Below are 21826 nucleotides of genomic sequence, written 5' to 3'. Positions count from 1 at the left end.
TGCAGCACCTCAGCTCATTGTGGGTGGGCAGGGAGCTGGGGGCAGAGCTGGGCTCTAACTCACTAGGGTGCGTCCCATAGCTCAGAATAAGCGATGCAATTGGGTAGCTTATTTCAAGTCAATTTTGAAATAGCTTATTTTGTATTTTGGCGCTGGCTACACAGCACTTAGTTCCAAATAAATCACAATTCCGATCCCTCACTCCTCACTCCGCGCGACATGAGGTTTGCAGGGACGTCGGAATAGCGAGCCCGTTATGGTTTGAAATAAGGGGCTTGCTCTTAAGATGTGTCTGTGTGATATGAGCACCACGTCCTAAACCTCCGACCTTGCCTGCCCACAGGTCTCAGTCTCACAAGTGGCCCTTTCAGAAAGAAGCCTTAGGCAGCCGCAGGGACGTTATAGCGGGGAGGAGTCCTGTGGCACCTTATAGACTAACAGAAGTGTAGGAGGATAAGCTTTCGTGGGCAAAGACCCACTTCGTCAGATGCATGTAGTGGAAATATCCAGAGGCAGGTATAAATATGCAGGCCAGAATCAGGCTGGAGATGACGAGGTGGATCCAATCAGGGAGGATGAGGCCCACTTCTAGCAGCTGATCTGGAGGTGTGAATTCTAAGAGAGGAAAAGTTGTTTTCTAGTTAGCGAGCCATTCACAGTCTTTGTTTAATCCAGAGTTGATTGTGTCAAACTTGAAGATGAAGTGTAGCTCAGCAGTTTCTCTCTCAAGTCTGGTCCTGAATTTTTTTTGCTGCAGGGACGTTACGGGCTCTGGAACAAGGTAGGTGAGGTAGCAGAGTCTTTCATGGGCAGGGGAATTAGCTCAAGTGGTAGAGAGCTTGCTTAGCATGCGAGAGGCAGTGGGATCAATGCCCACATTCTCCAACTGTAGCTTTGTTCTCATCTCTTATTTTCACTGTCAGGGGCTCAGTGGCCCCCTTCCTCTTCCTACCTGCTCTCCCAAAAGAGGCAGACCTGGCTCCCCTTTCTTTTCCCCCAGCAATTGCCATGCTGCAAAGCAGAGCATGGTGATACCTGGCTCTGTGGTGCAATGGAAAGCATGTTGGACTTTTAAGCTGCAGCAATTCATGTGAGCCCAGCTAACCATTCAAAAGTTGTGGGTTCATGTCCCATGAGTGTCACTTTAGCTGCTTTCTCATTTCCAGGACGCAGCTTTTACAGACCAGGGAATCCTTAGGGTGAAAACGGGGTAGGTTTGAGTCCAGACAGTTCCCAGCAGACCCCAGTGAGGATGGAGGGAAGGGCTGGTTCTTGGGGTTGGGTTTGAGGGTCGTTCTGAATGGCTGCAGGTGCAGTTAGATTGTTTTCTCCCTCCCTGTCTCCTACTAGTGCTGAACAACACTCAGTCTATGTCTACACTGCACTGTTCTTCTGCAAAAAGCTACGCAAATTTCAACACTTTCTAGCACCCTGCTCTGCATCTTGTGAACACTCCACCTCTTGTTCTCATGGAAGCGACTCACCCGAGCTGCCAGCTCCTCATTTCCTCACCAGCCCTTTGGGATTTGTAGCTCAAAGCTGGAGCTGCTGTGGAAGGAGGTGAAGCTACAGAAGCTGACAGGGACAATCAGCGGGCGGAGGGTTATTTTTTCTCCTCCCTGGGCTGATGTCGCTAGAACTGAGGAGAAGAAAATCCTCTTCCCTTCTCCTCAGAAGATGGAAATTGCAGTTGGTTCTCTCTCTGGTTCTACTAAAGCTGGAACCCAGGACTAGACTTTTTCTTTCTAAAACCCTGGTGAAAGCTGAAGGTGACTTGTTTGCAAACTGGGAATGTGAGTTAAAGAAGGGCTTCACCCAGCAAGGGGCTTGAACTCTTCCCACAGACACAGCAGGCCAGGGGGCTGTGCACCTGCAATGGCCCCTTCCTACTTGGCTTCCCACAAAGCTGGGGTGAAAAATTGCTAGACCCCCCCAGCCCTCCCGGGCTAAGCCAGGGCAGAGGTAGAGGATTCACTCCCATCTTCTCCTGCCTGCGCCCTGGTACTGAGGGGCCGGCTTTTTTTCTGATGTCCCAACTCTTATTCCCACAACGCACTTTGTGCAGGGGCCATTGGTCTTTTTGCCAAGGTGCGTGGCTGGGAGCCAGGACTCAGGACCCTTCCCCCAATCTGACCTGCTCACACTGTCTGGCTGCCTCCAGCACAGGCTGAGCTCAGGGGCCAGGTGGGTGACCTGCCCTGCAGCTGTGATGGCATCAGGCCCTTCCTGCCCGCCTGCTCAGTCTGGAGATGGAGCTCCAGGGGCCTCAGACACCCAGCAAGAGGAACAAAACTCTCTTTCTTGAACCTCAGTGCATGGAAGCAGAAGCACCTGAACCTTGTAACAACCAGCTGAGCCCCAGCAGGTCCCACTGAGATTTGAACTCAGATTGCAGGATTCAGAGTCCTGAGTGCTGCCCCTTACACCATAGGACCTGTGGTGTGACAGTGCAGTGGGCACCTCTGACTCTCAGCTCCCTCCAGCTGCTTCATCTCCCAGGACTCCCTGTCCTGCCCCAGCTCTGCTGCTCTCAGGGCAAAGTCCTTGTTAAAACCAGTCACACTCTGGGGGTCAGTGAGGGGCCCTCCCACCTGAGATGTGAGTCACACAAAAGCCTCATTTCCTGCTCCATTCCCAACACTGGATGCAAACACATGGTTGCTATGGGGGTGTAGCAAGTGCCCCCTTAAAAAGCTCATCAATTGAAATGAAACTTTTACATCTCCAGGTGTGTCACACTTTGGATTTCTATTGAACAGGGATTCTTCAAATGACCACAAACCCCTAACATGCTCTAGTGCCAACGCACATATACCAGACAAACCCGTCCCTCAGCTGGAACCAATTCAAACCGGCTCTGTGTGTGTGTCTGGTTTCTGTTTCCATCCATTCAACAAGGGTGTGATCTGATCTGGATGCCCATTGGCTCGTCCTTACTCTCCTTTGGCCGTGTCCTGCAGAAGAACAAAGACCACGTCCAGCTGGGGAGGAATGGCCACAATCTATCTTACAGCGTTTGATTTAGCAAGTCCAACTAAGACTCACTAAATCAAACCCAGAGGCCACCCCCACCAGCTTCCAGCACTTCTGCTCTTTGCCCCCTTTGGCTTCCTGCTGTGGGGACATGGCCAACTCCAGCTACGTAGGGAGGGATGGCAGGAATAGCAGACACATTGGCCAGGCACCACTGGGGGCTGCCTCCCTCACCTCCTCGATACCCAGCAGCTGCTTGGCCAGTTTAGTCATGGGGCTGCTCTCTGGGATTTCTCTCCCAGCTCCTCCACCTGTTGCCATTGTCCATCCCAAGGGAGGGGGGACGAGAGTCACTCTCCACGGTTGCAGGAGCTGCAGAGGTTGCACTTTTGGGAAAGGCTTTATTTTTCGAAAGATCAGCGTCTAGACTGGCGCTTTTCTCTGACAAAAAGAGTGGCAGCCATTTTTATGCTAATGAAGCGCAGGAGATTTAAATCCCCGCTTCATTAGCAATTGCGATACATCTAATTTACATCCCTTTTCTGAAAAAGGGATGTAGTCTAGACGTAGCCAAGACATTTTACAGTAAAGCGTGGTAAGAGAGGGCTTCTTGCATAAGAGCTACGCTCTTTTCTAACAGGTGTGAGTCCTCTTGCTCAAGAGCTCTTGCACAAGAGGGCCGTGTGGACATGGGACAGATGTTTCTTGTGCAAGAAAGCCCTATGGCTAAAATGGCCATCAGAGCTTTCTTGCACAAGAGAGCGTCCACACTGCCATTGATGCTGTTGCCCAAAAACACATCTCGCACATGGCAGGGTGGACGCGTTCCTGCATAAGAACCCTTGCGCAAGATACCGCCAGTGCAGACACAGCCAAAGGGACCTTCAGAGATGAAGTCCAGTCCCCTGCCTCACAGCAGGACAAAGCACCATCCAGATTGAGGTCTCTCCAAAATAAGAAGCTACCAGGAGTGGGGTTTGAACCCACGCAGACAAACACCTATTGGAGCTTAAGTCCAACACCTTAATCACTCGGCCATCCTGGTGGTACTTAGATTGCTGGAAGGGTGAAAGTTCTCTCTCCAAACAGACCAGGGACTCACTCTCACACTCCGTTAAAAGCATTTTCGGAACAGAGCATCTAGATTGGCATGGACACTTGCCACAAAAGCACTTTTTGCAGAAAAGCGTCCGTCCCAATCTAGACGCACTTTTCCGCAAAAAAGCCCCGATCGCCATTTTTGCAAATCTGAGCTGTTTACACTGGCCCTTTTGCACAAAAGGGACTTTTGCCCGAATGGGAGCAGCATAGTATTTCCGCAAGAAGCACTGATTTCTTACAGTAGGAAGTCAGTGCTTTTGCGGAAATTCAAGCGGCCAGTGTAGACAGCTGGCAAGTTTTTCTGGAAAAGCGGCTGATTTTCTGGAAAAACTGACCAGTCTAAACGCAACCCCGCAGGGGTATTAGCTCAAATGGCAATGTGTTCAGTTAGTATGTGAGAGGTAGAGGGATCAATGCTGGGAGAAATCCTTGTTTGTCTTTTTACTGGCAGAGCCAGCCAGGGGGCTAAGTGGCTGCAGTAGCCCCACAAATTCCTAGTTGCTGTCCCCAAAAGCCAGCCACGCTGGGGCAGAGAGTGCTGGACACCAGCCCTCCTGGGCTAGGCAGTGGCAAGAGCGCTGGAGAGAGGTTGCAGGTGGGGCAGAATTAGCTGCATTGGAAAAGTGCTGCAGTGAGAGGTAGCAAGTGAGAGGTAGCAGGATTCACTCCCATCTTCTTCCACTACTTGCTTGTGCTGAGGGGTTGTCTCCTTTCCTGCTGCCCCAACTCTTATTCCCACAATGCACTTTGTGCAGGGGCCGTTGGTCTTTGTTCCAAGGTGTGTAGCTGGGAGCCAGGACTCAGGACCCTTCCTAAAATATATGAATTCCCCTCCCCCCACGACCCTCTTTTCCACTCACACTGTCTGGCTGTCGCCCACATGCTGAGCTCAGGGGCCAGGTGGGTGACCTGCCCTGCAGCTGTGACAGCATCAGACCCCTCCCACCCGCCTACTCAGTCTGGAGACCAAGCTCCAGTGGCCTCAGACACCCAGCAGGAGGAACAAAATTGTCTCCATTGTCCCTAAGGATAAGGAAACCAAAGCACCTGAAGCGCGAGGACCTTGCAGTAACCAACCCAGCCAGTCCCACTGATCTTGGAGGATTCAGAGTCCCGAGTGCTGCCCCTTACACCATGGCACCTACAGCTGACAGCCCACAGGGGCACCTGGGCCTCTCTGCTCTCAGGCTGGCCTCTGTTCTCCTGGCTTCCCTCCAGCCCCTTCATCACTCAGAAGTCTGTCCTGCCCCAGCTCTGCTGCTTTCAGAGCAAATCCCTTGTTAGCACCAGTCACAATCTGGGGTCAGTGAGGGTCCCTCCCACCTGTGATGTGTGTTACACAAAAGTCTCTTGTTCCCTGCCCAGTTCCCAACACTGGCTGCAGTGGTAGAGCATTTGACAGCAGATCAAGTGGTCCTTGGTTCAACTCTAAGTGCCTCCTTGGAAAAAGTTCCTTCTACTAGCGATATTTTCCTTTCCAGTTCCATCACACTCTGGCTTCACATTGCTTGAGGTTCTTGATATTAGTAAGAACCCTGAATGCAGAGCTGCTCAACTTTGGAAGCCCCCGGGGTGATGCCACAAGAAACACTTCCTGTTGGCCTGGCTGGAACGTGGCACCACATGAGCATGTTGTTAACACCCATGTGCCCTGTGGAGCACTAGAGATGTCAGGCAGCTCTGTCCTCCCTGCCTGGGGCTGTCTGTCTGGGCCATGCACTTACACATACTGGCCCCTCTAGGGCAGGGCTCCTGCTGTTCCTTGGTTTACTCAGCCTGGGAGTTGGGCTTTTCCCAAGCAGCAGGAGCTGTGTTTACCTGGGGAGCCACACTAAGAGCAGAACCCCCTCACCCCTGTTTCTGCTTGGCTTTGAACCTGGAGGCTTTTGCATATTAAGCAAACATGATAACCACTACCCCACAGAAACATGGGACAGAAACATGCTTGTCAGTTTTTTTCTGTACATAAAGTTGGACAAATATTCTGTTACTAATTCTTTGCCCAAGGCAGAGCAAGAGCAGGGAACAAGACCCGCCCCCCCCCCCCAATACTTCTCTAGACCCTTTGCTCCCAACACAGGGTGGGGGGGGGGGCTGTGCGCCTCGGGAGGGAGGGGTGACCCACGTCATATCCCCAGCATTTCTGCCCTTCATGGATGGACCTTTGGGGGCAGGCCCAGACGCTCCATCCTCTCACTCAACTCCTATCACGCTCTAGGGGTGCTGGGCAGGAGGCAGAGGCTGCAGGAGCTGAGAATTTCCCTAGCGCTCAGGGACCCATAATGAGGCACCCTGCGCCATGTCTCTCGGAAAGGCGCAGAAAGGGATTGACTGGGAACAGGGAGAGTGGCTCAGGGGTTATGCAGTTTGCCGCCTGGTCAGGGGGTGTGGTCAAAACTCAGGCCTCACTGTGAGCAGGATTTGAACCTGCACAGGGAAACCCTATTGGATTTCAAGTCCAACACCTTAACCACTCGGCCATCACAGCTATGGAGTCAGTAGTGCCCCAGGGCCAGGGAAATTGGTAACTAATCCCAGTGCCCAGGCCTGACAGCACCTACCCCACCGAATTCACACAGCAAACCTGGCTCCCCGAGCACAGAGGGAGCTTGGGGGGCTCATTGCTGGGCCATGGGGTGAAGCATCAAACCAGCCCCCTCCTGTGGGCCTGTGAGTGTTGCTGTCCCTGCTGTACAGACAGGGCCATGGAGACAGGGAGAGGTTCACTGAATGGGCCAACGTCACCCAGCGAGTTAGAGCCCAGCTCTGCCCCCAGCTCCCTGCCCCACCCACTGATGTGCTGACTCCCTGGCTGCCAGGGGGCTGTTTGCATTGGCCTCTTTTGTTTTCTTTTCTGCTGGGAGACATTGGGACAGTTGGCCAGGGCGTCCCGCAGTTGCCATCTCCCTCTGTGCAGGTGCTGTCCAGAGCCCTGACTAGCAAACGCTGACACTGCTGTTAGGTCCAGACCAGAGGGGAGTGTTTAAGGGTTATTTCGGAAGAAGGGTTTTCTCCCCAAATAACTGCATCTAAACATTGTTTTTTATTTCATAATAAAGTATTTTGAAACAACGCCTGGATGCGATTATGCAAATGTAGCGCGGGATATTTAAATCCCAATTTCATTTACTATTTTGAATGTCTCCATTTGCATCCCTCTCCTGAAGGAAACTGCAAGTGTAGACATGTCCTGTGTTTTGCAACCTCCCAGCACTCACCTGATGTTCCCTCCCCGCTGCCTGAAGATGTTTGGGAGTCCTCATGCGTCTCCTGGCACTGCAGGTCATCAGCGTTGTCATCCTGAAGCTGCAGCTGCCCAGGTGTCTCTATCCCATACTCCACAACTATCCCTGGAGACAGGGGCTCCCCACACCCTGGGATTCGATCGAGTTCTTCAGAGTATGCACCGTGCTGTGGTGCTTCCCCAGAGCGGGAGCTGCGCTCACGAGCCCTGACATACCCCCCCGCAATTCCTTAACCTTGGCTCTGACTTGGTCTAAGATGCAGGGTGGGAGGTGGCCTTTCTTTGCAAGGCCATCAGCCATTCAGCCATAAAAGTCCGCATTCCTCCACCTGGACTGCAGGGCCTGCAGAGACTCCTCCTGGGATCACAGCTCCAAGAGGGACTTTATCTCTGGCCTAGACAATGACAGTGCCTGGCATTTGCTGCCCCTTGCTTGGTCCTGTGATGTGTCCCGGAAGGAGTCTCTGGGGGCTTGTGCCTGTGACATGGCTCTCTGGAAGGCAGAAGCGCTCGAGCTTAGCCAAACGACCCAGAAACAACATTTTACAGCAACAAACACAAGAACAGCTCTTGGTCCTGATCGCCAGGCCACACAGAGTCTCCAGAAATCACTTCCCCATCTCTCCTTTGGCTGCTCTAGAGCTTAGCCCAAAGTCCGATAAACTCTACTCTCCCACCCAACAACCTCTGAGACTCCTCTCCTGCCCGGCTCCTCACACCACAGAGAGTGCAGGGCAGCCACTGCCCCAGCGTCACCACTTCTGGTCTTTGCCTAATGGCCAAGAAGTTCTGCTTTACCCAAACCACACAGGCACCCTCTCGCCTCTGGCCAGCCTCATGGCAGACATGGGCTTCCCTCACTAATTTTCCCAGCAGCTTTGCAGGCAGGCATTGGTGGTATAGTGGTGAGCATAGCTGCCTTCCAAGCAGTTGACCTAGGCTTGAGTCCCAGCCAATGCAATGTAAAGAAGGAGCACCCTGAAAAAACAGGTGCAAATGGGTTCTGCAGCTGTGGTCTGCTTCTCTCTGTTTTTCATCCTCTCCCAGAGCATGCACAGTAATGAGGTTCCTCCCTCACATACCCCTGCCACAATTCCTTGACCTTGGCTCTGACTTGGTCTAGGACGCAGCTTCTTCCCTGTCAGCAGCAGCCACAGCCCCTTTCAGCCACTGGGTCAGCCCGGGAAACGAGGCAGGAATGGGGCCAAGTAGGGAGTCAGGCTGAGGGGCAGGCGACAGACAGCTTCTCTCTTGTGCGCTGCTGAGGAGAAAAACGCCCTGAGCAGGACCATAAAGACCAATTTAAAAGAGAATTTAGATGGGGGCACCAAGGGGACAAGAGTCAGAGCCTGGCCACCCATGGAACTGCTGGTTCAGGAAAAGGCTGATTGGGGAGGAGTGTTGGGAAGAAGGAAACCACAAGCCTGGAGCGGGTGCAGAGGCTGCTGTGACTGGCACTGGCAAGGCAGGGCTCTGACTGCAATTGCTGGGACAGGAGAGCCAGCACCACACGCCCTTGTGATTCCCTGGGGGTGTCCGTGCTCAGAGAGCCTGAGGGTGAAACCTCTGCAGCTCCTGCAGCCATGGAGAGTGAGGGTCTGTGGGCATCAGGTGCTTCTCACTTGTGGTTTCCTTCTTCCCAACACTCCTCCCCAATCAGCCTTTTCCTGAACCAGCAGTTCCATGGGTGGCCAGGGGAGGCCTCTTCTGTGTCCCAGAAGGACCTGGGAAAATGTGAACAAAGGCTCCAACAAGGCACCACTGGGAGTTGAACCCAGGTTTTTCTGTTTATAAGGAAAATGTTTTAGCCAGCTGAGCCATGGTGCCCTCCTCAGGCTGTTGGGTGAAACTGCCCTATGGTGCCAGACGACACCTTTGACTCCCAAAGTGCAGCAATTTCCTTTCAGCTCTGGCAGTGTCTGCGGCTGAGCTGCACAAAGGAAGATACAAGATCCCTGCTGGGGTCTTTGCCGGATGAACGTGCCTGAGGAAAGAAGCTGGAAGCGCAACAGACACACAAAAGGGGACGTGGGACAGTTTGAGTCACACACACGGCAGGGGGCACAGCTCAGCCAGGAACCTTATCCACTCACAGAGCTTCCCAGCTTCTCCACGCTGCAAACCCCACCAGGCAAACTGCCCCATGGGCTTCACCCGCACCATGCTCAGGGCCTGGGGATTTTCTGTCACTTTGCCAGACCAAATAACTAGCCCCCCCCCCCCGGAGTCTCATAAGAACAGCTGTACTGGGTCAGACCAAGGGTCCTCCTAGCCCAGTATCCTGTCTATCGACAGTGGCCAGCACCAGGTGCCCCAGAGAGGGTGGACCGAAGACAATGATCAAGCAATTTGTCTCCTGCCAGCCCTCTCCATCCTCTGACAAACAGAGGCCAGGGACAGCATATTATCCCCTGGCTAATAGCCTTTTATGGACTTAACCTCCATGACATTATCTAGCTTCTCTTTAAACTCTATTATAGTCCTAACCTTCACAGCCTCCTCTGGCAAGGAGTTCCACAGGTTGACTACACACTGTCTGTCATGGGCCTTCTCATCCCCCAGCTCCACTTTGTCTCCAAGCAGACCCTGCTCTGCCACAGCCACCTTTCTCTGCCTGTTACTCCTGGGTCTTCTATGGCAAAACACTCCCCTTCCCTCTAAATACCTGGGCTTTTAGCGTTCAGATCTGCACCCAACACCAGCATTTGCTAGTGAGGGGTCTGAACAGCTTCTGTAGAGAGGGAGACAGCAACTGTGGAGCATCCTTGCCAACTACTTCAGAAAGCAGAGGAAGGTAAACTCTTTGTCACCCCAGACAGGGCTTGAACCCACAATCCCTGGCTTAGGAGGCCAGTGCCTTGTCCATTAGGCCACTGAGGCACAAAGAAAAACCTGCCAGGGTACAGAAAGAAGAGGCCAATGCAAACAGCCCCATGGCAGTGAGGGAGTCAGTATGTGGGTGGGTGAAGCAGGGAGCTGGGGGCAGAGCTGGGCTCTAACTCACTAGGGGTGTGTCCCATAGCTCAGAATAAGTGATGCAATTGGGTAGCTTATTTCAAGTCAATTTTGAAATAGCTTATTTTGTAATTTGGCACTGGCTACACAGGGACCTTTTGCATGTTAGGCAACTGTGAAAATCTCTACACCACAGAAACACACATTGGTGGGGGTGGAACTTGTCTGACTGTTCTGTTCCTGGCTCTTTCCAACACCCTGCTCTGCGGGGGAGGCAAATGCACCTTGTGAACTCTCCACCTCTTGTTCTCAGGGAAGCAACTAACCCGAGCTGCCAGCTCCTCATTTCCTCACCACCCCTTGAGATTTGCAGCTCAAAGCTGGAGCTGCTGTGGAAGGAGGTGAAGCTATAGAAGCTGACAGGGGACAATCAGCGGGCGGAGGGTTATTTTTTCTCCTTCCTGGGCTGATGTGGCGAGAACTGAGGAGAAGAAAATCCTCTTCCCTTCTCCTCAGAAGATGGAAATTGCAGTTGGTTCTCTCTCTGGTTCTACTAAAGCTGGGCCCCAGGACTAGACTTTTTCTTTCTAAAAGCCTCGTGAAAGCTGAGAGGGAATTGCTCGCAAGCTTAGAATGTGAGTTAAAGAAGGGCATCGCCCAGCATAGGGCTTGAACCCATGACTCTGAAATTAAGAGTCTCATGTTCTACCAATTGAGCTACCCATGCTGTGTACACCAGTCTTCCTAATATGCCGTCATAGGGTATCAGGAACCGAGAGTTCTCAAGTGCCTGACTCAAGGCTCTTCCTTGCCCCTAATGGGGGGTTCTGGTCTGTGGGGTGGTTTGAGCACAAATCCCCCTCCAGACACACCCACTTCTTTCTCCACAAGGAACGGCCCCATTTCCATCCCTCCAGCGACAGGAGAAGGGGCCGGTTTCAGGATTTCTTTTACCGCTGCAGCAAGGGGAGATGGAGGGAATTCAAACTCCTTTGCAAGCTTTGTTCTTCTGGCACCGAGTGTGACAGGAGGGTGACATGCCATGCTGACTGCCAGCAACCATGACCAAACCTCTGAGAAGGAAAATGTATTTTGTTAAAAGGAACAATGTGAAGTGTGTATGCAACTGACTGAACGTGACCTTGCGTTGTATGTGAGAGATAGTTAACCTACTAAAACCAGCCTGATCTAGCTTTTCTGCTGCAAGGATGAGACTAACACCCATGTAACTAAGTTTATCTCTGCATATCGAGATAAAAGTAGCTTTAAGCATTAAGCCCATTGTAACGCTGTCACTAGCTTATGTGATGTCTATTCTATTTTGTGTGCAACCATGAATGTATATAAGGTTACCATGGACATTTGATTTTGGAAGTCTTTCTTTTGAAACTTCCCACAGCTCTTAATAAAAGTGTTTCTCTCCTTCCAACCCTGAGTCTGGATTTCCGTGACACATCAAACCAGCTGGACTAGCCAGCCCACGTCACAATGAGTCACTAGTGGCGCTGTCAGAGAAGAGCCATTGGCAGCTCCAGTCATCCCGGCAACTGCCGGAGGTGACTTTCTGAAAGGGCCATTTGTGAGCTTAGTCTTGGCAGGCCGGCTAGCTCAGTTGGTTAGAGCGTGGTGCTAATAAAGCCAAGGTCGTGGGTTCAAGCCCCATGCTGGCCACTGAAATGTTTGCTCTGGTGATTGTCCTCACCCACCCTTTAGCTGCCTGCTATGGACAGGGAAGCAGAAACAGGCAAAAGGCTGAGAGCTTTGCAAGACTCAGGACAGAAAACTGGTAGGAGGAGGCTCCAGCCTGCACAGCCCCAGTGGCCAAAAGGGCCTTGGCCTGGCCTGCTTTCCCTAATGGCAGGGAAAACCCTTCTCTTCCCTCCATTGCCCCAATGGGGTGACGTGATTCCCAAATTCCTGCTGCTGCAGTGGCTGGCCCAAGGCTCCCTGCAGGGGGCAGGTTCCTCCAGCCCAAGCCACAGAGGGAGGCTCCATATGTCCAGGAGGCCTGGGGCATGTGCCCGGCCCACAACACTGCTGCCAACCACCTGGTCACCTGCGTCAGCAGCCCTGTGTGGCCATGTTCTTGTGCAAGAAGCCACCAGTGCAGACAGAGCCTTCGTGTGCAGAGCCGTTCCGCTGCTTATTGTCACGGGGGTTCCTTGTGCATGAAGGAGCAGTGTGATAGTCCACGCTTAGCCTCATTTGCATATTGCTTGCTCAAGAACCCGTCAGTGTAAACATGGCCCCTGTGCTTTCTGTCTAAGCTTAAAAAATTTTGTGCAAAGCAGGAAGATTCTAGAACCTTCCTCGGCAAGTGAGTCTGAATTCTGCACCACGACCTCAGTGGGACCCGCTGGCGAAATACTGGTTTGCTGCAAATCCTTGGTAATGCCAGTGTTTGGCTTCCTTGGCTATGTCTGCACCGCACATTGTTGTGCAATAAGATACGCAAATGAGGTGTGGGGATGAATATTGCCACACCTCATTTGCATACCTAATGAGCCATCATTTTTGCAGCAGAGACTTTTGTGCAAGAAGAAGCTGTCTACACTGCTCCTTCTTGCACAAAAAAATCGTCTTATGCAGAGCTGTTCCGCCGCTTATTTTCAGGAATCCTCGTGCCAGTTGGCAGAAAAACCCAGTTCTGAGCAATCTCTGAGTGGCCGGTGCCTGAGGGGATCCAACATGGATCCCTAGGTTACAGGTCACAAGCACCATTTAGTGGCCCCAGTTACTGACCTAAACACCATCATAACACGACGGCTACGTCAACACTGCAGCCTTCTTGTGTAAGAACTGTTTTGCGTAAGCGTTCTTGTGCAAAAGGTCTTCCACAAGAACACGTCCACACTGCCAAGTGCTTTGCACAAGAGATGTGCTTTTGTGCAAGAGCGTCCATGGCAGTGTGGTTGCTCTCTTGTGCAAGAAAACTCTGATGGGCATTTTAGCCATACAGGTTTATTGCACAAGAAATTCATGTTGCCTGTCTACACTGCCCTCTTGTGGAAGAGCTCTTGTGCAAGAGGGCTTATTCCTCATGGGGAGAGGAATAACTCTTCTGGAAGAAGCCCTGTTTTCCAACGCTGTAGTGCAAATTTACTTATGCAAGAACACTCATGCTGTGCTCTGCATGTTTTTGTGCAAGAACATTGAGCAAAAACCCTGCCATGTAGAGGTAGCCTACAGGTTTGTATTCATTCAAAGAGTTCACATACAAAGGAAGTGTCTCTATTAAATAGACACTCTTGCAGGGGGCACTTGGATTTGAACCAAGGACCATGTGATCTGCAGTCAAACACTCTGCCACTGAGCTACACCCCCATATGAAAAAAAGTGTCTGCAGCCAGTATTGAGAAGTGGGTGGGGAACAGGAGGCTTTTGTAGAACACACATCTCAGGTGGGACGGACCCTCACTGACCCCAGATTGTGACTGGTCCTAACATGGAGTTTGTCCAGAAAGCATCAGAACTGGGGTAGGACAGAGGTTCTGTCCACACAGAAAAGTTATTTTGAAACAATGGCCGTTATTCCAAAATAACAAGGCAAGAGTCTAGACAGCAATTCCGTTATTTTGAAATAACTCTGAAATAACGGACGGCTAATTCCAACTTCTGTAGACCTCGCTGTACACAGAAAAATGCCTATTCTGAAATAGCTATTTCAAAATGAGGTGCGTGTACATGCTCACTTCTGCTATTTCAAAATATCCCCCCCCCCCCCCGAGGGCCATTCTAAGTTATTCAACCTGGGGCTCTAAATCAAGGTAGCACGTCTACATTAGGGAAGCTTCCTCAGACTCATTTTGAGGTTTCCCTGCAGTGTAGACGTGCTATTTTGAAATAACTGTTCCAGAATATCTTATTCCAAAATAAACGTGCCGTGTAGACGTAGCCAGAGAGTCCTGAGAGATGAAGCAGCCGGAGGGAAGCCAGGAGAGCAGAGGCCAGAATGAGAACTGAGTGTCCCAGGTGTCTACCCCAGACCTTCTGTCTAGGTCCCAGGTGTAAGGGGCAGCACTAATGACTCTGAATTCTCCACTCTGAGTTTAAATCTCAGTGGGACGGGCTGGGGTGGTTGCTGGGAGGTCCTTGTGCTTTTTGGCTTCCTTGCCCTGAGGTTCACTAAGGGGGGTTTTGCTTGTCTGAGGCCCATTAGAGTTTCGTGAGCAGACTTGTGCTCAGGTGCCTGATGCCATCACAGCTGCAGGGCAGGTCGCCCATCTGACCCCTGAGCTCAGCCCATGCTGGAGGCAGCCAGAGAGCGTGAGCAGAACGGGGGCGGGGGACTTGTATACTTTGGGAAGGGTCCTGGCTCCCAGCCACATGCCTTGCAATAAAGACCAACGGCCCCTGCACAAAGTGCATTGTGGGAATGAGAGTTGGGGCAGCAGGAAAGGGGCCAGCCCCTCAGCACCAGCGAGCAGGTGGGAGAAGATGGGAGTGAATCCTGCTACCTCTCACGTGCAAAGGGAGCACTAACCCACGTGCAAATCATCTCTCGTGCTCTGGCCTCCAGCAGCTTTGTGCCCCACTAGGGTGGGTTATTTCAGAGAGCAGAGAGGAAGAGGGAGGGGTCTCTGGATGTGCGGAGTCCCCCGGCTCTGCCTGTGAAAAGAAAGAACAAGGGCTCAGCAGAAACTTCAATTCCACTTTGTGCATCTTGACTTTTTCAATCTAAGGACTTTGAAGAAGCACTGCAAATATCTGCTCCAGTGGCGCAATAGGTCAGCACACAGTACTTATAAGGCAGTACTTGTAGGAGACATGCTGAGGTTGTGAGTTCAAACCTCACCTGGAGCACTCACTTTTAGTCCCTGCTGGGTTGTCCCCTTGCAGTGGTTCCCAAACTTTTCGGCATCACTCCTCCCCGCTTTTTGATTTGTGAAAACCTTCATGCCCCCCCTGGAATTTCTTCACACCCTCTCTCCTCCCCGCTCCCCCCCCAGGCTGTCCCCATAGCCCAGGGCCTGGGAGTCTGGTCAGCAAGTGAGACTCACCCGTCAGTCCAAGCTGCTCTGTCCCAGCTGGCATTCCTGCCTGTCCCGTGCCAGCGCCGCACGCAGGCCAGTGGGGCAGGACGGGGGGTGTCAGTGGGGCCCTGCTCTCAGTCCGTCCCTCACAGGCCCTGTGGGCTACTGGAGGGCTGAGCCCGTCGCCCAGGCCTGGCGCGGGGATGGAACATGGGGCACGTTTCCCCCTGTGAGCGTGTGCGGGGGCAGGAGGGAGCCACACGGGCCCGGCTGAAGGTTTTGTGCTGGGGCTAGAGGCTTAAGCCCGAGCTGTCGGCCTCAGCGGGACTTGCTCCTCCCCCCTCTCCTGCCTTGCTGCCTCCTTTGGCCAGCAGCACTCAGGGGCAGCCGGGAGAGCCGGCACCAAGGGCAGAGGAGGCCGAGGCACAAGCCCCTCAGAGGGGACCGGCCTGAGGCCTCTGGCTTGCCCAGGCTCACGCCAAGGGGCTTTCTGTGGTGCCGGGCGGGGGAGGGAGGCCAGGCCCAGGCCGGTGGGAGAAGGGGCAGCGCCTGCCAGGGCAGCAAGGGGAGCTGCAGGGAGCGAGACGCGGCGTTTCTGCCTGGATCACTCAAGGGTCCTTCTGCGAGTGAAGCGCCTGTGACACCCCTGTGCTGCTGGGTTCTCCTGCCCCTCCCCTGGGAGGCCGTCCCCTTCGGGGGGCTCTTGCCCTGGCACTCGTCCAAGGGCCACCTGGGCAAAGCAGCCTGCCTCAGGCACCTTCCATAGCTCAGATGGCAGAGCAGAGGCCTGTAGCAGGAGAGATTCTTCTCCCTCCCCCTGGCTGCAGGCCCGGCATTAGGACCAGGCGGCTGCTTTGGGTCTGTCCCTTTGGGGCCTTATTCCTCTTAAAATAAGGAATAAGGGATCTTTCAGAAAAGGTTTTATTTTCCAAAAGATCCGCCTCTAGACTGGTGCTTTTTTCCAGCAAAGCTTCGAGCCTGCCTGCCTGTTGCACAGCACTGGTAGGAGACAGGGAGGATCTATCAGCACCTGCAGCCTCTCAGAACAACCCGCGTCCAGACCCCCAAGTCCTAGCCCAGCCCTTTCCTCCACCCTTAATGGGGTCTGTTGGGGATTGCCTGCATGCCAGCCCACCCCAGTGTCAGCCTAAGGATTGACTGGTCTGTAAAAGCAGCATCCTGGAAACAAGGAAGCAGCTAAGGCATCTCTGGTGGGACTTGAACCCACAGCCTTTGACTGTCTAGATGGGTTTATATTAACCAGTGCCACTTCAAAGTCCAACGTGCTTTCCACTGCACCACACAGCCTGATAGACTGCTAGGATTGATATCTCCACTCTGCTTTTCAGCATGGCAATTGCTGGGGGAAAAGAAAGGGGAGCCAGGTCTGTCTCTTTTGGGAGAGCAGGTAGGAAGAGGGAGGGGCCACTGAGCCCCCAACAGTGAAAACTAGGAACCAAGACAAAGCTGCAGCTGGAGAAAAGGGGCATCAATCCCACTACTCTTTGCATATAAAGCAAGGGGTTTCCCATTTGAGCTAAATCCTCTGCATGTGAGCAGCTCCTCTACCCCACCCACCTTGTTGTAGACCCTACAAGGGCTCTGTGGCGAACTGAGGCTCCTTTCCGAAAGGGCCACTTGTGGGACTGACACCCGTGGGCCGGCTAGCTCGGAGGTTTAGGACGTGGTGCTTGTATCACACTGACGCATCTTAAGAGCAAGCCCCTTGTTTCAAACCATAACGGGCTCCCTATTCTGACGTCCCTGCAAACCTCATGGAGTGAGGAGAGTTTCAGAACAGCCATTTATTTGCAACTAAGTGCTGTGTAGCCAGCACCGAATTACAAAATAAGCTATTTCAAAATTGACTTGAAATAAGCTACCCAATTGCATCGCTTATTCTGAGCTATGGGACGCACCCTAGTGAGTTAGAGCCCAGCTCTGCCCCCAGCTCCCTGCTCCACGCACCCACGTACTGACTCCCTCACTGCCATGGGGCTGTTTGCATTGGCCTCTTCTCTCTGTAGCCAGGCTTCAGCCAGGACTGAGACTCAGGTAGGAGAATGTGACCCGGCTCCCTGCACCTGGGCCCTGCATGTCTCATCCCTTCAGACACACTTGTTAGTGGAGGAATAAATCACAGTCACATGAGTGTAGATTATGAAACTTTGTAGTTGTTGTTGCCTTGGAAACTCCCCACAGACCTTCCTCTGGGGTCCTGGGCAGCCGCTCACACTGCACAGCTCACTTCGAGGTGAGGGTGCTGTGTAGATGCACCCAGCCTACTGAGGACCAGCCTGCTGGGGGGAGGTTCTGGCCACTTCCTTTCCTTGTCTGTCTCAGACTGTGTCTACATTCCAGGGCTACATCTACACTGCAGGCTTTTTGTGCAAGAGCAGATGTTCTTGCGCAAAAACTTGCAGAGCGTCTACACTGCAGGCACGTTCTTGCACATGTAAATGTATAGTACAGCATCAGAAAACAGGGCTTCTTGCACAAGAGTTATTCCTCTCCCCACGAGAAATAAGGCCCCTTGCCCAATAACTCATCCACAAGGAGGCAGTGTAGACAGGCAACAGGGGTTTCTTGCTCAAGAAAGCCCGATGGCTAAAATGCCCATCAGAGGTTTCCTGCGCAGGAGAACGTCCACACTGCCATGGGCGCTCTTACAGAAAAGCACTTCTCTTGTGCAAAAGCACATGGGAGTGTGGACACACTGTTGTGCAAGACCTTTTGCACAAAACAGTTCTTGAGCAAGAAGTCTGCAGGGTAGGTGTAGCCAGCCCCTCTCTCCAGGGAACTGCAGCCCCTCGACCCAGGCGGCTCCTCCCGGCATTCAGGAGGTACCAGGCCGAGAAGAAACCGTCTGACACGGTGCTGCCAGGGAGGGGCCTCACTGCTAGTCACTGTTCCTGGTCCAGGAGCAGAGCAAGTTTTGCCCTGGGCACCGTTATTGAGGGCGTGTGCACCTGTTTGTGTGTGAGCCCCCATTGGTGCCTGCTGGGGGGTGGAGGGTCCCCTGGTGCCATAGCTCCTCTTGGAGAGGGGTGGAGGGACCCCTGGTCCAGTATTTCCTGGTATGGAGAAGTAGAGGTAGCCCATTCCCTATAGCTCCTGCTGGGGGGGACCCTGACCTCTTATCTCCTGATGCGGTTTCAGTTTTTCCCTGGCAGATGTTCCAGACATGAGGGATGCCAGCGCACTGGCCCAGCCCGGGCCGGCAGTGATGGTTTTTACACATGCAGGGAAATTCCCCGGCTTCTCCCCCTCACAGAGCTGCTGCCTCTCCGGGAGGCGGATGAACTGCGGGTGCGGGACAGCTCCCTGCCAGCGGGGACAGCAGCCAAGGCACCAAATATCGCTGGGTCTGCAGCCAGTGTTGGGGACTGGGCAGGGAACAGGAGGCTTTTGTGTCACACACGTCTCAGGTAGGACGAACCCTCACTGAGCCCAGACTGTGACTGGTCCTAGCCAGGAATGTGCCCGGGGCTGGTTTGTGACACTCTAAGGCCGTGTCTACACTGGGCGTAAGAGCGACGCTGCCGCAGTCGATGTTCTGGGCTCTAGGGAAGACCGGCTGATTGGAACTGAGCTGTGCAGAGTCTTGTAAAGGGAACCGCAACTTCTCTGGGTATTTGTCAAGTTTTAGATGAGGGTTTAACAGAAGGAACGTTGTGTGCTCTGGGACAAGGTGGGTGGGACAGTGAACATGGTCACAGGCAGGGGAATTAGCTCAAGTGGTAGAGCGCTTGCTTTGCATGTGAGAGGCAGTGGGATCGATGCCCACATTCTCCAGTGACAGATATTTGCTTTTTCCTTTGTTTTACAGGCACAGCCAACAAGGCGGCTAAGTGCTTCTAGGGGCCTCTTTGCAATAGTCAGTGGGCTGGTTTCTGCAGTGCAGGGGGTGTCACTTTTGCCCGGCATAGAAAAGTTCCCTGGCTAAAAGCCAGACAGGCAAAGTCCTGCCTGTAACACCCAGAGGAGGGGATTCACTTGCCTGGGGAGGGCAGGAACAGACCAGCACTTGGCTGCCAGCTGTTTGCACATCTGGACACAGAAGCATCCTCAGCCTTGGTTCTACCAGGCACTTTCTTTTCAGCTCACAGCAAACTGCCTCCCAGCTGTGGGTGAGGCTGAGTGTGAGTGAAACCAGCTGCACTTTGGATGATTTTGTTAATTGTTTAAAAAGCCTCATGCACCTCTTCTGCCTGGGGAGGTGTCTGTAATAGACGCCTAGTGTGATATCACTCTGGGGTTTTACCCCTTTAATCTTACCCAGAGACTCCTGAAAAGTCTCCTGTGTCCATCTCCACCTCAGGCCAAGTGTTCGCATGTTTCATATCGAAGGAAACTCCTCCTCCCTTTTGTCCTGCCAATCCTTCCTGAGCAAGCTGTGTCCTTCTGTGCCAATATACCAATAAAGTGTATTATCCCACCACGTCCCTGTGATACCAACTGCTTCCTGCTTATTACACATCATCCTGTGTGTCTGTACCAGCATCTAAGGCACAGATTAGATTTTGCTTCCTAGTGGTCCCTTGTCCCTCCTTTATCTCTGCAGTTACAGCCCCTGCTCTCTCCCATTTCTGATCCATCTCCCAGGTATCCCTGTTGTTCACTTACCTGTGGGCTTTGGGCACCTGCCCCCATCAAACCTAGTTTAAAGCCTCCTCACTAGGTTAGCCAGTCTGGACCCAAATACTCTTCCCTTCCTCAACAGGTGAACCCCGTCCCTGCTGAGCAGCCCTTCCTGCAACAGCATCCCATGGGCAAGGAAGCCAAAGCCCCCTGCCCACTGAGCTGTAGCTTTCTGTGCCCAGGGAGCCAGACACCGCTTGGGTTCGATGGCTGGAGGGAAGTGGGGAACGGCTGCACTTTGGGAGTCAAAAGTGTTGTCTGGAAACATAAAGAGCCATTTTAAAGAGCCTTTGGCAGAGGGCACCATGGCTTAGCTGGCTAAAGCACCTGCCTCATAAACAGGAGATCCTGGGTTCAAGTCCCAGTGGTGCCTTGTTGTAACCTTTGCTCACATTTACTTATGCCCTTCTGGGACACAGAAAAGGTCTCTCCTGGCCACCCATGGAACTGCTGTTTCAGGAAAAGGCTGAGGGGAGAGGCTAAAAGCCTGGAGCCAGTGCAGAGGTGACTGGCACAGCAGGGCTCTAACTGCAACTGCTGGGACAGGAGAGCCAGCTCCACACACCCTTGTGATTCCCTGGGGGTGTCAGCACCTAGAGAGCTTGAGGGTTCAACCTCTGCAGCCTGCAGCCATGGAGAGTCAGGGCATGTGGGCATCAGGTGCTTCTCACTTGTTGTTTCCTTCTTCCCAACACTCCTCCCCACTCAGCCTTTTCCAGAACCAGCAGTTCCAGGGGTGGCCAAGGGAGGCCTCTCCTGTGTCTCAGAAGGGCATAAATAAATGTGAGCAAAGGTTACAACAAGGATCTCCTGTTTATGAGGCAAGTGCTTTAGCCAGCTAAGCCACGGTGCCCTACTCAGACCCACCTCTAAACTGTTCTACTCTATGGTCCCAGACAACACCATTGTCTCACAAAGTTCGGCCATTCCCCATTTCCCTCCTGCCTTCCCACCCTGGCGGTGTCTGGCTCCCTGGGCACAGAAGGCTACAGCTCAGTGGGCAGAGGCTGTAACGTGCTCATCTCCCCCAGCCACTGGGGCTGTACAGTTGCCCTTGAGGTTCTGCAGGGTTGTGGGAGGGAGAAATGGAGGAAACTTTGATTCTCTGGCTTGTAAACCCCTTGGTCTCAGGGTCTAGGTTGGAGTCCCCAGGTGGGGGCCCAGCCTCTTTCAGTTTGGTCCCTTCCTGAGGGCACAAAATTGACAACAGAGAATTCCTTTGCCCTGCAGCAATCTCTGTTGGTTAAAGGGTTAGCAACCGAATATTTGCTCAAGTTTAAGTGCGGCAGCAGAAATCCCTGTTAAGCGTGTTTCTGTGGTGTAGTGGTTATCATGTTTGCCTGACATGTGAAAGGTCCCTGGTTCAAAGTCAGGCAGAAACACAGGGTCTTCTCTTATTGCTGTTCCCCTGGGTGCCCACAAGGCAGTTTCAGGGCCTGCCCCCTGGTGCAGGGCTGGGTGGCCTGTGTGCTGGCTTTCAGGAGCATGTGGGAGAGGTAAACAGGTTAGGCTGAGATGGGAAGAGGCAGGGCTGGGGCTGAGTTCTCAGCAGTCCCTTACCTGGGACCAGGTCATTGCAGCCACTCAGTCCAGGGCCTACCCTGGAAGTGCCACTACTGACACAAAGCCACATAACATCCTGCCTCATGTCCAGACCCCAGCCACCCCATTTCCCACCCAGCACCCACAGCTTCCTTTGACACCCTCCCTTCTTCCTGCTCCCCCCACCCTGCTCCTGCATCCACGTTCCTTCTGCACCCTTTCTCCTGGCCACACATGGCTCCTTGGTGCTTCTCAAGCCAGGCCCTGCAAGAAGCCACCAGGGCAGGAACCAGCCCTTGGAGCTCGGCTTGCACCGGATCTGGGAGTTTCCCACCACATCTCACCTGAGAAGAGGTGACTTGTTCTCCTTCCTTCTGACCTTACGTTTCTGTTCCCT

At 53.1% G+C, this 21826-nt stretch overlaps 9 non-coding genes across 9 annotated transcripts; 4 read left to right on the top strand and 5 right to left on the bottom strand.

Moving 5' to 3' along the window:
• Positions 1-2363: 2363 nt before the first annotated feature.
• Positions 2364-2435, bottom strand: TRNAQ-CUG (transfer RNA glutamine (anticodon CUG)). The gene has a single exon. It is a non-coding gene; the product is annotated as a tRNA-Gln (tRNA).
• A 1500-nt stretch (positions 2436-3935) lies between these two features.
• TRNAL-UAA (transfer RNA leucine (anticodon UAA)) lies at positions 3936-4018 on the bottom strand. Its single transcript has one exon. It is a non-coding gene; the product is annotated as a tRNA-Leu (tRNA).
• A 2462-nt stretch (positions 4019-6480) lies between these two features.
• Positions 6481-6562, bottom strand: TRNAS-UGA (transfer RNA serine (anticodon UGA)). Its single transcript has one exon. It is a non-coding gene; the product is annotated as a tRNA-Ser (tRNA).
• Positions 6563-10125: 3563 nt separating this feature from the next.
• TRNAR-CCU (transfer RNA arginine (anticodon CCU)) lies at positions 10126-10198 on the bottom strand. Its single transcript has one exon. It is a non-coding gene; the product is annotated as a tRNA-Arg (tRNA).
• A 1672-nt stretch (positions 10199-11870) lies between these two features.
• Positions 11871-11944, top strand: TRNAI-AAU (transfer RNA isoleucine (anticodon AAU)). Its single transcript has one exon. It is a non-coding gene; the product is annotated as a tRNA-Ile (tRNA).
• Positions 11945-13525: 1581 nt separating this feature from the next.
• TRNAC-GCA (transfer RNA cysteine (anticodon GCA)) lies at positions 13526-13597 on the bottom strand. Its single transcript has one exon. It is a non-coding gene; the product is annotated as a tRNA-Cys (tRNA).
• A 1385-nt stretch (positions 13598-14982) lies between these two features.
• Positions 14983-15076, top strand: TRNAI-UAU (transfer RNA isoleucine (anticodon UAU)). Its single transcript has 2 exons — positions 14983-15020; positions 15041-15076. It is a non-coding gene; the product is annotated as a tRNA-Ile (tRNA).
• A 5110-nt stretch (positions 15077-20186) lies between these two features.
• TRNAM-CAU (transfer RNA methionine (anticodon CAU)) lies at positions 20187-20260 on the top strand. Its single transcript has one exon. It is a non-coding gene; the product is annotated as a tRNA-Met (tRNA).
• A 936-nt stretch (positions 20261-21196) lies between these two features.
• Positions 21197-21269, top strand: TRNAV-GAC (transfer RNA valine (anticodon GAC)). Its single transcript has one exon. It is a non-coding gene; the product is annotated as a tRNA-Val (tRNA).
• Positions 21270-21826: the final 557 nt, after the last annotated feature.

This window comes from Pelodiscus sinensis, chromosome 19 (genome assembly GCF_052426305.1).
Source record: "Pelodiscus sinensis isolate ZL-2025 chromosome 19, ASM5242630v1, whole genome shotgun sequence".
Taxonomy (NCBI): Eukaryota; Metazoa; Chordata; order Testudines; family Trionychidae; genus Pelodiscus; species Pelodiscus sinensis.
This window is presented reverse-complemented; position numbering and strand designations above follow the sequence as displayed.